Source organism: Larus michahellis, chromosome 8 (genome assembly GCF_964199755.1).
Source record: "Larus michahellis chromosome 8, bLarMic1.1, whole genome shotgun sequence".
Classification (NCBI taxonomy): domain Eukaryota; kingdom Metazoa; phylum Chordata; class Aves; order Charadriiformes; family Laridae; genus Larus; species Larus michahellis.
The window spans coordinates 26,759,134-26,774,230 of record NC_133903.1 but is presented as its reverse complement, the minus strand read 5'-3'; the positions used below and the strand labels follow the sequence as shown (position 1 = coordinate 26,774,230).

Here is a 15,097-nt window from a genome sequence, read left to right as displayed (position 1 = left end):
CTCCTCCTCACAGCCCCACCAGGCCAGCAGGGAAGAGTTAGGGTCCCCAAAGTTGGCCATACAAGGTTCGGTCACGCTGCCAGCATCCTTTTGCGTGGCGGGGGGAGAAATCCAGCTCCCCACAGCCAGCCTGCTCCCCCTCCCCCAGTTTTGTCCCCAGTGTGTGTTTGGCACGGGGAAAGGGGGCATCAGCAGCGGTGCGGTGAAAGATGTCCTGTCACTCTGCAGCCCCGTAATCGCATTCCCTCCCTTTTCTCATATTCTCACTTAGCAACACTATACGAGCACCTTTGTCAGGCACATATTAGGAACCATTCTTCATAAAAAATTAAGGGCTATGGAAATAAAGTGACCTCTCCGAGGGCCTCAATTACACTGTAAGGTAATTGTGTCTTCCCCAGGCCTCCATCACGGTGTTCGGGAGTCTTCAGCAACAATTTATGTATTTATTACAGTTTAAGTGTCCTTAGCCCTCAGCTCTTTCCAGTAATGAAAATATATAGCGCGAAACCCGGCAAATACAGACTGAGCTGCGTGTGAAATATGACGGCGATCCTGCCGGCCGTCACAGCGCAGAGGGAAGCAGCAGTAACCCCTCTACGCTCTCGCAGGGCCACCGTGAGCCCTCCATAGGGGCACGTACAGGTGGCAGGACAAGGGGAACCAGGGCAAAGGGTTGGGGCTAAAACCCTCTGGTCTGGGGCTGGTACGAGGGCAAGGCAGAAAAAAAATAAATACAGATTTATTATTGTTCTTGGCACTAAAGGTCGATTGCAATTGAGACAGAAGGCAAAGCAGGCTATATTTTAATTTTTTGGGTTTTGCAGGTGAGGGCTGCAGAGGCTGGAGACAGGCTCAGCTCGTTACCTGTCAGGGGAGCATCCCCGGGGCTGGCTGAGGCTGTCTTTAGCTATAAAGGGAGGATTTCTTCTGCCCAGGGGTTTGCCCAAAGCAGAGTCGGGACAGTGAGGCTTTACTTCACCTCTTGAGCTTGGCTGCAGGTGAACCCCAGCCCTCCCAGCCATGTCCCAACGCTGCCGCGTGTTCCGACCTGAGCTGGTGGATCCGGCCACGGCAGCCATCGTGAAAGGAGAGGAAATGCTGTAAAAAACAAACAAACAAACAAACAAACAAACAAACAAAAACCCCAAGGTAATTTGGGTCCTTCCCCTGCCATCCCCAGCCTTGAAGGGGTCTGAGCATGTCGGCGGGGAAAACTGGGCTGAAGGGACCAGACTTTGTGTCCCCCTCGGCTCCGAGGAGCAGGTCCTCCCTGGGCTGCTCAGCACAGAAGTCTGTGCTGAAGATGCCACAGAAATAAAGGGCCTTGTAAGATGTCAGTGGAATAAAGAAAGACAAAACGCAAATTTTTTTTTTTCCTTGTCAGAAAGACACCAAGTCCTACACCTTTAGGTGAGAAAGAGATGATTTAACAAGAACAAAGATGTCACTAAATCCCTGAGCTATAAATCGCCCTTCTTGCAGGAAAAATACTTAACAGCCGTTCTGTGCCGTATCAGGGCAGGAGCCGATGTCGGGGATTGCAGCTGATCCAGGGTAAATGGGCAAACAGGGCCCGTCCGCTTGTTTTATAGTGGTAGGAGAATTATACAGCAGCCGGGAAGTATTTCCTGCCCCCGCTGTGTTACTGCCTTGTGCCGTGACAAGACGCAATTGGCATTAAATGTGCCTGAAAGCCTCAAGGACTATCTGCTGGTGGCACCCCGGGAGAAGGTTGTTGTTAAAAAAAAAAAAAAAAAAAAATCCATTCACGTGGCATCATCAGGCAATTTAGGATTTTTTTTTTCTTATTTTTTTTTTTTTGGCAAAAAAAAAGAAAGAAGGAAAAAAAAAAAGGTCTGCTGAGTTAAAGCAGAAATGGGGACCGGGTCCCAGCATCCTCCCTCCCGCGGGGTGATGCTGTGGGGAAACCTCCCTCCACCATGGATGGGGGTGACCACGGTGAGTTTTCCAAGGGTTCACACGGCCATTTCCCGATAGAGATACTGTGAAGCCTGGCAGCAAGAGGATGCCGTGTTGCCGCAATGATTTAATTGCTGAAGAAGTGGTAATTGCTTAGGGAGTAGTGACCACGAGCTGATTACAGCCCCAGCCAGTAATACAGCTACCGGGTTTCAAAAGGGCTAACATAAATCAGGGGAAATTACCAGCAAAACCGACTGGGCGGAAAAAATAATAATTAAACAATTGCGAAGGGAAAGTTGAAGAGCTCTTTAGGAAGTGTTTAAGAAACAGGGAAGGAAAAATTTTGCCAGAAGTTTAGCCTGGCGGTTCTTAAAAATAAGAAAACAATAATTGGCAAACAAGGAAGGGAAAGGTGTCCGAGAAGCACAGGGAATTGGGGCGAGAAGCAAAGTAATAAGAAGGTTTTCAGTGTTGGTACAGACACTGCTATTTCAAGGAGGAGAATTTAAACAGAGTTAGAAAAGAGAAAGCGGATCCTCCTGCGGGCAGGAAAGGCTCGCAATGGGGAAGGGGCAGGCGGGAATGATTGAAAGAAGGAGGGCTTGCGTTTATACCGGCTGAAGATGACGGATGCTCGCTCTTCTATTCGCACTAAAGAGGCGTATTTTAAAATTGGCTGACCTACCAGGCGATTCCATGTTTAGCAGCTGAACCAGACCGGAGCCGCCTTCCCCTGGCTGAAAACGGATGGAAACTGTGGGTCTGACACCATACAGGGATGGATGGGGACCAAGCCATGGTGATGCCACCACCCTCCTTCCCTCTGCTCCCCACGGCTTTTGCAGGGCTGTTCTCCTGGGGGCGGGGGGGACACACGCGGTGGTGGCGACAGCAGCCGTGTGCCCACCGCTCCCCAGTCCACCCCAGCCTCGGCGTGCGGGCTCTCAGGCACCAGCTTATGGCCTTGACGTTGACTCGCTGGACCTGAGCTCAACTTCTGCTTCAAGGGGTAAATGAAGAAGGCTCTCGGGTCTACAGAGACAAAGTGCCCTGGGGAAAGCCCAGCTGGTTCAGCTGAGCAGCAGCATCCCTGCCTGGAGGAGGGTGGGCCAGCAGCGATGCTCCTGAAGCAGCCCATGGCTGCTTCAGGAGCATCGCTGCTGGCCCACCCTCCTCCAGGCAGGGATGATGCTCGTCCGAGGGAAGCCACTGCTCTGGAAAGTGACTGCTCAATATTTCACTGCCCTTGCGCCCATGGAAGCTTTCTGGAAGAAAGCACCACGGAAACCCTCTGCCCTGATTTTTTTTTTTTTTTTTTTTTTTTCAGGTTCAGCTAAGCATCAAAAAGCAGATCTGTCACCTCTCCCCGGAGCGCTCTTCCAGGCAGGGCTGAGGACATCACCTCCTAATTGCGGCGGGGTCATCTCTTGGGTTGCCGGCTCTGTCAATCGGCCCGAAACGACTCCGTCATGTTTTACTTTTGGTTTAGATCTCGCCATTTTGATCCCAAGGAGCTAACGAGTGGCGTTCGTTTCCCAAACCCTGCCAGTGCCACGGCGATGAAGGTGTAATTATCTCCTGCTTTTCATTCCCTTGTTTCGGTTGATCCTTTTATTTTTTTCTTTGACTTGTTCTCCCTTCCTCTTCTTAAAGACTTCTAAATTTATGGCCAGCTCAAAGGGAGCGCTGCTGCTGTAAATGAAAAAAACATAGCGGTTTGGTGCTGTAACTTTCTGGCTGTTTTCTTGGCCCCTCGTTATGTTTGTTTTCATCCGAACGCCATTTCCGTCTAAGGGTTGCAAACAATATCGTATTAGCCTTAATTTTGACCTCGCCGCAATTTCTACCACAAAAAATTGTTTTGTCTCAGAAATGGCCAGATTTACTCTTCCGGCCAATGAAAATAAGTCTGCGAGGCTGAAAAGAAGATGTCAAAAGCGGGCACTAAAGATCATTTTAAATGATAGCAGTCATACTTGAGGCAAAAATAATATACAAAGCTTTCATCTAGCAATTTTCATCCTTGGACAGCAAAGTGCTTTACAGCCGAGCTCACTGTCAGCGGCCCTGTTTTTTTAAAGGGGAGCAGAAAAATGGCTTTCGCTTCCTTTGCTGTGTTCCTCTACCCAAAACCAGCTGGTGTAATCGGAGACTCACCAGCTGTCCTGCTCCCCCAGGACATCCCCGTGCCTGCCTGGCTGAGCAAAGATATTCTCAGTGACTGTCCCATGGGACCTGTGGGGTCCGGTACCGAGGCCAAAAAAGAGGTTTGCTCCTGCCTGATTAGCTGGATCCTCCTTTTTTTTTTCCTTTTTTTTTTTTTTTTGTCTTCCCACTGAATATAGAGAGTTGGCTTTAGCCTGAGAGGGGCGTGACACAGCTGCTTGGCTTTTGCGCCCTGCTGGCTCGTCCTCGTGCTGCAGGGGTGGCTGCAGCCGAGGTCTCACTACCCCACCGAAACATGTCCCCTGGTCCCCAGTTGTGTGGCCATACCTGGGGGGCTGAACACCATGGCGTGGTCTGAGCCAAACCTTGGCCCAGGACAGGCCAAACCCAGGTCATGGTGAAAACGCATCCTGATTGTCCCCAAACTCAACAGAGCAAGCTCTCTGCGCAAAGAAGATGCATCCTGCAAGAGCAAGGACCAGGACTGGGCATGGACACCTGAGACTGGCTTCACCCCCCAGTTGGGCATCCCTCAGCTGCTGTCACCTGGAGGCACGTCTGAACTTCTCCCCATGTTGAACGGGGCAGCACCAACCTGACGAGGGGGGCTGAAATATGAAATAAGAGTCAAAATGTCAACCTCCCGCTCACTAGGACTTTGTCTTGCAGGGCCGTGGGGTGCTGTGGGGCCTTGCTGCAGCTCCCCATGCAACACCCCGGAAGGTTTCCATCTCTGTGGGTGAGTGTGGTTTGTTAAATAAACCTTGGCATCTCACACTAATCGTTCCAGAGAGCCTATTTCTTGTGTTCCCTGGGGATGAGGACTAATTGGGATAAACCACTCGCTGCTGAGTTAAAGGAGACACCACTGGGAGGTCTCCGTTTCTTCCAACCCCAGAAATGCAGGTTGCGAAAGACCTTTGGCAACCCGGCAACCCTGCCACCCACACCTGCCTGGCACCCTTTCTGCAGAGAAAAGTATCTGAGCAAGCCCTGAGAGGCACCAGAAATGCCGGCTGGAATAGCTGCCAAGGGTCTTTGTTTAATCCCATCAACTGGCCAAGAGGCAAGAGGTTGACCCTCTGGCAACGAGCCGGGCTCGTGCTGGGCTTTGCCTTTGTACCTCCTGGCTGCTATGGAAATGCTGGCACCGCAGAGTTTGCTGCCGGGTTAAAGCTCAGCAAGGAAATCGTTCCTGCTGGAAGTTTAATCGCAGCCATTAAGCCTTTAATTTAACCGCGGTCTGCATCCCTAAATGGCGATGCCGTCCCTGAAATACGCCCGCATACCTGCTCGCCGCTTGTTTAGCGTTGCGTTTACGGCTATTTTTAGTGAACCAGAAGCAAGTGGTTACACGCTTATTTGGCCACAAAATTCATTAAAAAAAAACCAAACAAAAATAAAAACAAAAAAAAACCCACACAAAAGCAAACCTTTTCATCCTTGAAAAATACCCACCCCCCCCAGCTCGCAGTTCCACCGACTGCGAGAGCCGTTTGCGGCTGGCTGCCTCTGCCTGGTTTTCTGCTGTCATGGCCCCGTCACCTGAGTCCACGCAGGACACAGATGTCCCCCCACCCCACCGGCTTGTCCCCCTCCCTGTCACCACAGCAGTCCTGGCCCCAGCCCAGGGCTGGAGCCCCTCTGCAGGGCGTACGGGGGTGCGCAGGTGAGAGGGAAAAGCCCGTCAGTGTACGGTGCTCTGCTCTCTCTAATTAGCGCAGACCAGCCTCGCCTGCCCGGGCTGCTCCCCTTCTTGTGCTGCTGACAGTGGCTTCACCCAGCTGCCCCATCATGCCATGTGTGGTCCCTCCAACATGCCTAGGGATGCTCAGAGCAATTATCAGTCCTAGAGCTTGGGATTAACACACGCTCCAGACTTTCGTAGTAAGGGGATGCGTTTCATGGCGATAAAAAAGGAGGACCGGCGTGGCTCACCTGGTGGGGCTGGGGAAGGAGATGATGGTGACCAGCACGGGCTCATTCACCAACGGAGGCTGCTGGTACAACTGGGCTGTAAGTCCCTTCCTCTGGCTCCTTGTGGTCTTCATCAGCAAGGAAAAGCCCAGGCGATGCCAGCAGAGCCGTCTGGAGCTGTGTGACGGGCACGAAGCCTCCCCAAGGGGATGGATGGCCGAGAGACCCAGGGGCTTCCCAGCCCACCTTAGCACCAGGGTTCAGGACTCTCAGCTGCAAAGCAGAAAGAGCTTTAATTTTTGTCCAGCCAACTTTAAATGAGCTGTCCTCTTAGAAAACAGATGCTTAAAAGTTGTAGACAAACACGGACAAAGTGGGATACCCCCCAAAAGGCTGCTTTAAATAGAGACTTCATTTCATCCGGATGTCTTATTCCAGTAAAATCTTATCTGCAAGTTTCAGGGCTGCCTGGGAAATCTTGCTGCCTCACCGGGGAAAAGGATATTTAAAAAGGATTAAATCTGACAGTCTTATACCGAAAGTGGATTTTTAAGACATAAGCAAAGATTCAAGAGGAAAAGGTTAGTGGGCTGTTGAAAAACGCAACTGCATTTAGGCTCATAAAGCTTAATTTCTAGTTAGCTATTAACAGACTGAACGTGACGGGCCATGCTGACTGCCGGGCTCAGGTACTGATGGAGGGATGCCATCCAGAGGACCTGGACAGGCTTGAGAGGTGGGCCTGTGGGAAACCTCATGACGTTCAACCAGGCCAAGTGCAAGGTCCTGCACCTGCGTCATGGCAATCCCAGGCACAAATACAGGCTGGGCGGAGAATGGATTGAGAGCAGCCCTGAGGAGAGGGACTTGGGGGTGAGTGATGGTGGATGAGAAGCTCAACATGAGCTGGCAATGTGTGCTTGCAGCCCAGAAAGCCAACCACATGCTGGGCTGCATCAAAAGAAGCGTGGCCAGCAGGGCGAGGGAGGTGATTCTGCCCCTCTACTCCCCTCTGGTGAGACCCCACCTGGAGTACTGCGTACAGCTCTTGGACTCCCAACATAAGAAGGACATGGACCTGTTGGAGTGGGTCCAGAGGAGGCCACGAAGATGCTCAGAAGGCTGGAGCCCCTCTGCTGTGAGGACAGGCTGAGAGAGTTGGGGGTGTTCAGCCTGGAGAAGAGAAGGCTCTGGGGAGACCTTAGAGGCCCTTCCAGTACCTGAAGGGGGCTACAGGAAGGATGGGGAGGGACTCTGGATCAGGGAGTGTAGTGATAGGACAAGGGGCAGCAGTTTTACACTGAAAGAGGGGAGATTTAGATTGGATATCAGGAAGAAATTCTTTCCTGTGAGGGTGGTGAGGCACTGGAACAGGTTGCCCAGAGAAGCTGTGGCTGCCCCATCCCTGGAGGTGTTCAAGGCCAGGCTGGATGGGGCTTGGAACAGCCTGGTCTGGTGGGAGGTGTCCCTGCCCAGGGCAGGGGGGTGGAATAAGGTGATCTTTAAGGTCCCTTCCAACCTGAACCATTCTGTGATTCTATGCTCTGGCGGTGATGGGAAGGGAGGGGAGCCAAAGCCCCCCCTTTCAGCACAAAGCCCCACCAGGCCACTCACCCCCAAACGCTGACAAGGTCCTAGGTGAGCAGTGAGCACTTTTCGTTGGGGGGGACACAACAGCAGGCTCACGAAAGCAGGCGTTAAGAAAGGGTTGGCTGGTGTATTCGCACTCCACTGCTGAGAAAAATTTTGACTTGAGTTTAAAGTATATTAGACACCAGAGAGCCCACTCCTCCTTCGGTCTCGAAGAGTTCTCGTCTCTTTCCCTCATTCCACAGGAAAACTCTTGCATCGATGGCTCAGCTCACCCTGCAGCTATGGAGTAACTCAAACCAATCAAATTGGCTCCTTGGCCAATACGGCTTGCTCCAATTAGCTTCGGCTTTAAAACAGAGCAAGAAAGATATAAATTCTGTTTCACGCAGGTCCCGTCTATATTTCTCCCCAAATATTGAAATGACATTTCTGCCCACTGACAAGAGGACCTTGGAAAAGACTCTCTGGATAGTTCATTTGCTGGAAAAAGAATTGACAGGCCAATTAATCTCACAGCCTGTGACTTTTAAAGCTGCACTGTCGGCGTAGGCGCTCCGGGATGAGAGCAAGAGAGGTTGCATAAACAGCACAAGACACTGCCGTCCCAGAGACGTGAAGCCTCTTGTGCTGTCAGTCTAAGCCCTTGTCCCACACAGGGTCCCCACAGAAAAGGCCCCCAAAAAAGAAGCACTTTGCTTCCCATTTTCTTTCCTACCTAATGGTCTCGCTCTGTGATGGCCTCCCTGATGCTCGCCAGAAATTCACCTCTGGTTTTCACCACGGAGAAGCCTGATTTGTGCACGGCGAGCTCCTTACAGAATCACAGACTCACAGAATGGTAGGGGTTGGAAGGGACCTCTGGAGATCACCCAGTCCAAGCCCCTGCCAGAGCAGGGTCACCCAGAGCAGGTGGCACAGGAACGCGTCCAGGCGGGTTTGGAATGTCTCCAGAGACGGAGACTCCACCACCTCTCTGGGCAGCCTGTGCCAGGGCTCTGCCACCCTCAAAGGAAAGAATCATAGAATCATAGGGTTGGAAGGGACCTCTGGAGATCATCTAGTCCAACCCCCCTGCCAGAGCAGGGTCACCTAGAGCAGGTTACACAGGAACATGTCCAGGCGGGTTTTGAATGTCTCCAGAGTTGGAGACTCCACCACCTCTCTGGGCAGCCTGTTCCAGTGCTCTGTCACCCTCAGGGTAAAGAAGTTCCTCCTCATGTTTAGGTGGAACTTCCTATGTTCAAGTTTGTGCCCATTGCCTCTTGTCCTGTCCCCGGGCACCACTGAAAAGAGCCTGGCCCCATCCTCCTGACACCCACCCTTTAAGTATTTATAAGCGTTGATAAGGTCACCCCTCAGCCGTCTTTTTTCCAGACTGAAGAGACCCAAATCCCTCAGCCTTTCCTCATAAGAGAGGTGTTCCAGTCCCCCAATCATCTTTGTAGCCCTCTGCTGCACCCTTTCCAGCAGTTCCCTGTCCCTCTTGAACCGGGGAGCCCAGGACTGGACACAGTACTCCAGGTGCGGCCTCACCAAGGCAGAGTAGAGGGGGAGGATGACCTCCCTCGACCTGCTGGCCACGCTCTTCTTGATGCATCCCAGGATGCCATTGGCCTTCTTGGCCACAAGGGCACATTGCTGGCTCATGGTCATCCTGTTGTCCACCAGGACTCCCAGGTCTCTTTCCACAGAGCTGCTCTCCAGCAGGTCAGCACCCAACCTGTACTGGTGCATGGGGTTGTTCCTTCCCAGGTGCAGCACCCTACACTTGCCCTTGTTGAACTTCATAAGGTTCCTCTCTGCCCAACTCTCCAACCTGTCCAGGTCTCTCTGTATGGCGGCACAGCCTTCCGGTGTGTCAGCCACCCCACCCAGCTTGGTGTCATCAGCAAACTTGCTGAGGGCGCACTCTATCCCCTCATCCAGGTCATTGATGAATATGTTGAAGAGGACTGGACCCAGTACTGACCCCTGGGGAACACCACTCGTCACTGGTCTCCAACTAGACTCTGTGCCCCTAATCACAACCCTCTGAGCTCTATCTTTCAACCAGTTTTCTATCCACCCCACTGTCCATTCATCTAACCCGCACTTCCTAAGCTTCCCTATGAGGATGCTGTGGGAGACCGTGTCAAACGCCTTGCTTAAGTCAAGGTAGACCACATCTACCGCCCTCCCCTCATCTATCCATCTAGTCATGCCATCGTAGAAGGCTATCAGATTAGTCAGACATGATTTCCCCTTGGTGAATCCATGCTGAGTACTTCTGATAGCTTTCCTTTCCTCCACGTGCCTTGAGATGACACCCAGAACGAGCTGTTCCATCATCTTTCCAGGGATGGAGGTGAGGCTGACCGGCCTGTAGTTCCCCGGCTCCTCCTTCTTGCCTTTCTTGAAGACTGGAGTGACATTGGCTTTCCTCCAGTCCCCAGGCACCTCGCCTGTTCTCCAGGACTTTTCAAAGATGATGGAGAGCGGCCCAGCAATGACTTCTGCCAGCTCCCTCAGCACTCTCGGGTGCATCCCATCAGGGCCCATGGACTTGTGAATATCTAGATGATCTAATTGGTCCCTCACTCGCTCCTCCTCAACCCAAGGGAAGTCGTCTTCTTTCCCTGTTACTTTATTCAATGCCTGGGACTCCTGAGGGCTGGGCCGAGCAGAAAAGACCGAAGCAAAGAAGGCATTCAGTAACTCTGCCTTCTCCACATCCTCCGTCACCATGACTCCTGCCTCATTCAGCAGTGGGCCTACAACTTCTCTGGTCTTCCTTTTGCTTCCAATATACTTGTAGAAGCTCTTTTTGTTGTGCTTGATGTCCCTAGCCAGGTCTAATTCCAAGGCGGCCTTGGCTTTCCTTGTTTCATCCCTGCACGCTCTGGTGGCATTCTTGTAATCCTCCCAAGGGGTCAGTCCCTTCTTCCACTTATTATAAACTTCCTTCTTCCACTTGAGCTTTTTCTGAAGCTCCCTGCTCAACCATGCAGGTCTCCTGCGTCCCTTGGCCGATTTCTTTCTCTTAGGGATGCACCGATCCTGAGCTTGGAGGAAGTGAGATGGAACTTCCTGTGGTCAAGTTTGTGCCCATTACCTCTTGTCCTGTCGCTGGGCACCACTGAGAAGAGCCTGGCCCCATCCCCCTGACACCCACCCTTTCAGTATTGATAAGCATTGATAAGATCCCCCCTCAGTCGTCTTTTTTGCAGACTGAAAAGACCCAAATCCCTCAGCCTTTCTTCAGAAGAGAGGTGTTCCAGTCCCTTCTTCGTCTTGGTAGCCCTTTGCTGTCCTGTCTCCAGCAGTTCCCTGTCCTTCTTGAACTGGGGAGCCCAGAACTGGACCCAGCACTCCAGATGTGGCCTCACAGGGCAGAGTAGAGGGGGAGGATGACCTCCCTACACCTGCTTACCCAGCCCTCCATTGCCTGCAAACCCCAACGCCCCTTGCCAAATAATTCTGCACGCACTTGGGAAAGGGCAGCCACCACCATGTGGCTCAGCCCCACCAGACAAGGCCACCAAGCTGCCGGCCACAGCTCTCCAAGGCTGGGTCTCCATCACATGTCTGCCCCCCAGCATGGATTTAGGGGTGCAGCTCCCACCGTCATGCCTCAGGGGGGGCGGTGGTGGCTTTCTGGGCAGCTGGTCATGTCTGTGACCTTACTGGGTACAAACCATTCCCACGCAAATGATCGGCTCAGCCTTTCAGCCCATTTTTTAGCATTAATTACCTTGTTCCTCATTTTTATTCTTCTTCTCTTCTCTCCAGGTATAAAACCACCTTGGGCTATCGGGCGCTTTTCGGCACAGCTTAAATCCTCTCTGACTCCTGCACTTAATCTTTGCCAGGAAAAAGGCCTCCGCTGGGGTAGCAGTTTCCTCGGCTGGGATATCAGTTGCCTTGGCCCCATCTCTAAAGAGCCAGAAGAAACAGCAGCGCTTCCATGCCGTTTTGTTCTTGCTGCTATCTCCTGATCCGCAGATTGAATTCATGCTGCCTTCTCCTAGCCTTGATCCCAAGGCTGGATTAATGGGATTAACTTCCAGCTTTCTTTACAACCTTTCTCCCAAGAGCTGACTTAAGTACCACCCAGTGACATCCCTCAGCATCTCATGCTGCATCCCCGGTGGGCACCAGTGTCCCCCTTCCATCCTTCCCTGGCAGCAGTTTTCCAGGCAAGAAGATGCCCCAGGAGGACAGGACGGTCCAAAAACCCGCCAGCAGAAATGCTGCCAAGGCAGGATCGCTGTGACCCGAGCTGTGTCAAGTGCCATCGAGAGCCTGGCAATCACTGGGAGCTGCCCGCTGCCCCCCACCAGCCACCACCCGTAGCCTGTTTCTAAATTCACCAGGAAACTAGAGCTGCTCATTCCAATGCAGACCCAAAATTCCCACCGCGGCCCCCGCCGCAAACGAGTTAGACCTTTGCGCTGCCCCTAACGCATGGGAAAATTGCTTTTCGACTCTGCGCTTACAAAAAAGCAGCCGTGCATCACTTACCGATACTGAGCCCCTTTAGAAAAACATGGTTTTGCTCCGCTCTAATTGCTTCAAACGAAGCAATTGCATTACGCTCCGCCCCCCCACCTTCATTCTACCTCCCCGACAGACGCTCTCCACCAGCTCGCTACGTTTGCCCTCAACATGGATTAGATCTCGCTGCTCAGGCGGGTGAAAAAAGTGGCCGCCCTGCCCATCACAACTTGCTGGGATGCAAACGGGCTCCAATGGGTTTCCCGAATCCCTAACGCAGGCTGGGAACTGGGGAACAGGAACCGACCATGATAGGATGAGGGGTAATGGTTTTAAACTGAAAGAGGGGAGATTTAGATTGGATATCAGGAAGAAATTCTTTCCTGTGAGGGTGGTGAGGCACTGGAACAGGCTGCCCAGAGAAGCTGTGGCTGCCCCATCCCTGGAGGTGTTCAAGGCCAGGCTGGATGGGGCTTGGAGCAGCCTGGGCTGGTGGGAGGTGTCCCTGCCCAGGGCAGGGGGCTGGAACTGGGTGATCTTTAAGGTCCCTTCCAACCCAAACCATTCTATGATTCTACAACCAGGCTGGAAAGAGGTCCTTAGGAAAGAGAGAGGCCAGGCGGCTCTTCTCTGCGAAGCAGGGATGCAGCCACGCTCCTTTGCTCACCCTCGGCTCCTCACCCGGAGCTTTTGCTGCTGTTTCTGCAGCTTGAGGCTCAGCCTGGCTCTGCTCCTGTCCCAGCAGGAGCTGGTGTCCCCTGGGGGACACCTGGAGTCTTGCAAGCTCGGGACAGGGAGGCGTCACTTCTCTGCTAACCTAGAACTTTGGGTGAAAAGTAGAATAAATAGCCTTACAAAGCTGGCACACTTAAATATGATACAGGTGGGGCCATAATTCACCTGACCTTGTATCTCACATCATTTCTAATGACATTTGTCATTGATAAGCAGCTTGTCACTTCCCTCTGCTCTCAGACTGCCGCTGCAGAGCACGGGGTGTCCCTCCTGCAGATGTTCGCACCTGGGAAACACTCCCGTGGGAAATGTCACCGCTCCGGGTTTATTCCCTCTCCTGCCACAATTTTCCCACGCAACATTCAGCAGTCAGCAAGGGGCAGGGGACCGAAGGGACCGGGACCATTCTGCTTCAGGATGGCCCCGTGCCACCACCTCCGGGCCAACACGCAGAGGGACTCGCAGCTTCTCCAGGGACAGCATCACCCGGGATGGAGCGGGAATGCCACCTCCAAGCTGCGATGCCCTGTGGAAAAGCAGTGCACTGGGAAGTGTCGGGGCACAAGGGTTAAAGCACCAGCAGGGCGGGCGCTGCTGGTGCGATGGCTCGGACACTGCCAGGGCTCTGGCCCGGGGCTGGTAGCTCTCCCGTGGTCCCTGTGCCACGGCTCCCCACGTGTGCGCACACACAGGCACACACAGTCCTCCTGCCTGCCTCGGGAATCTGCCCATCGCCATGGCAACGGCGGTGACATCAGGCACTGCAAACGTTACTCCAATGACTAATTGCGTTACGAACAGCAAGCCAAATTACTGAAACAATTGCCAGGCCCCAGAGATCTGTACCTAACATCCCGGGCAGATGCCAAAACGTGTCCTTCACCTGCAGGGATGCCAGGCAGGGCTGGAGGAGGACAGCTGGGGACTTTCTCCTGGGCTCGGATGCGGGCACAGAGGGGCCATTTCAGCTCCAACCCACTTTTACTATGAATCCTAATTTTCTGAGGCTCCTTGAGAGCTGTTTTGTACCTGTTTGAGCTGCCTGGTTAGTGCCTGAAGGGCTGCTCTTGCTTCAGCAAGGCTGGTGGCATCCTCATTGCAGGAGGAGATGCTGCACAGCCAGGACGGGACCCTGGGCACCCAAAGCTGGGGACCATGGACCGGTGGCATCTGCCTCTGCAAAAAAAAAAAAAAAAAAAAATAAAGAATAGCCACTTCTTAAATTTTGCGATTTCCTCGGAACCTTGAAGGGCAGCCCAGACACCTTCCATCCTGTTGGCGCAGCAGAGAGGAGCATCGTACCCGCAACCATCCTACAGCACAGCGGGTGTCCCAGGCGGGGGATGCTGATTGTCCCCTCCGTACATAATTCTGCAGAATTCATCCAACTTCAGACCAAGCAAAAACTCTGGGGAGAAGGCACTTTGCTACAACAGCCGATGCGAAGGGCAGTCAGGGGGTTAGCTAGTAATCTATTTTGCTTTTAAGTGACAAATACCATAAAAAGGGCAAGAGGCAACTCACCAGATGGGACAAAGAAACCCTCGCTCTCAGCAGGCAGCATCCATGTGCAGGGCTGACCCCTTGCAGACTCCTTTCCTCCGTGATCTGATGGATCCTGTAGCCATCGGGGAAAAAAAGAAAAAAACAAACCAAACCAGGCCTGCTCTGTTTGCTTATTCATTTATATATTTTAATTCCCTTCTTTAAGATAGCACGATGGCTTATTGCATCAGCAATTTATAACTCCCGGCTCCCCTACAGCATCCTAGCTATTTACAGCTCTGTATTATTTACTGCCTGACACTGAAATAAGAAACATTATGCAAATATGTCAGGGAATTATTCGGGCGCCCCAGATGCAGCCGGGAGGACACCGGTGTTCGCATCCCTGTGCCGCATTTAACCCTCCGTCGCCCAACCTGCAGGCAGGGCAGCAGAGGTCCCTTCCTCCCCACAGCAGCCCCCAACCCCCACCTCTGCATCCTCCTCCAGGCCCTTGAGGACGACTACGAGAGTGGGCGCTGACTGTGCGTAATCATGTTAATTAGTGAAAGACACTGATTTCACCCTTGCGCCGCTCTAGGTAACATTAATTACAGCAGAAGGCACTGCTAACACAGAGGCGTTCCTTCCCATGCCCGAGACCTCGGCGACGTCCAGCCGCTGGGGAGGACGGGTGGCGCGCCAGTACTTAGGAATTACCACCGTACGTTCTTCTGGGGCTCCACGAATCCGTTTAACACCGCAGCTCTACTCATAAATCCCCACCCAACACCAAAAAAAG

The 15,097-nt window shown here is 52.7% G+C and overlaps 1 long non-coding RNA gene across 1 annotated transcript; it reads right to left on the bottom strand.

The window, feature by feature from the left end:
* Positions 1 to 789: 789 nt before the first annotated feature.
* On the bottom strand, positions 790 to 14,777 carry LOC141747410 (uncharacterized). The gene is made up of 5 exons (XR_012588719.1): positions 14,335 to 14,777; positions 13,840 to 13,986; positions 6,031 to 6,282; positions 3,287 to 3,618; positions 790 to 1,101 (listed from the first exon to the last, which is right to left on the bottom strand). It is a non-coding gene; the product is annotated as an uncharacterized LOC141747410 (long non-coding RNA).
* Between the last annotated feature and the right edge of the window lie 320 nt (positions 14,778 to 15,097).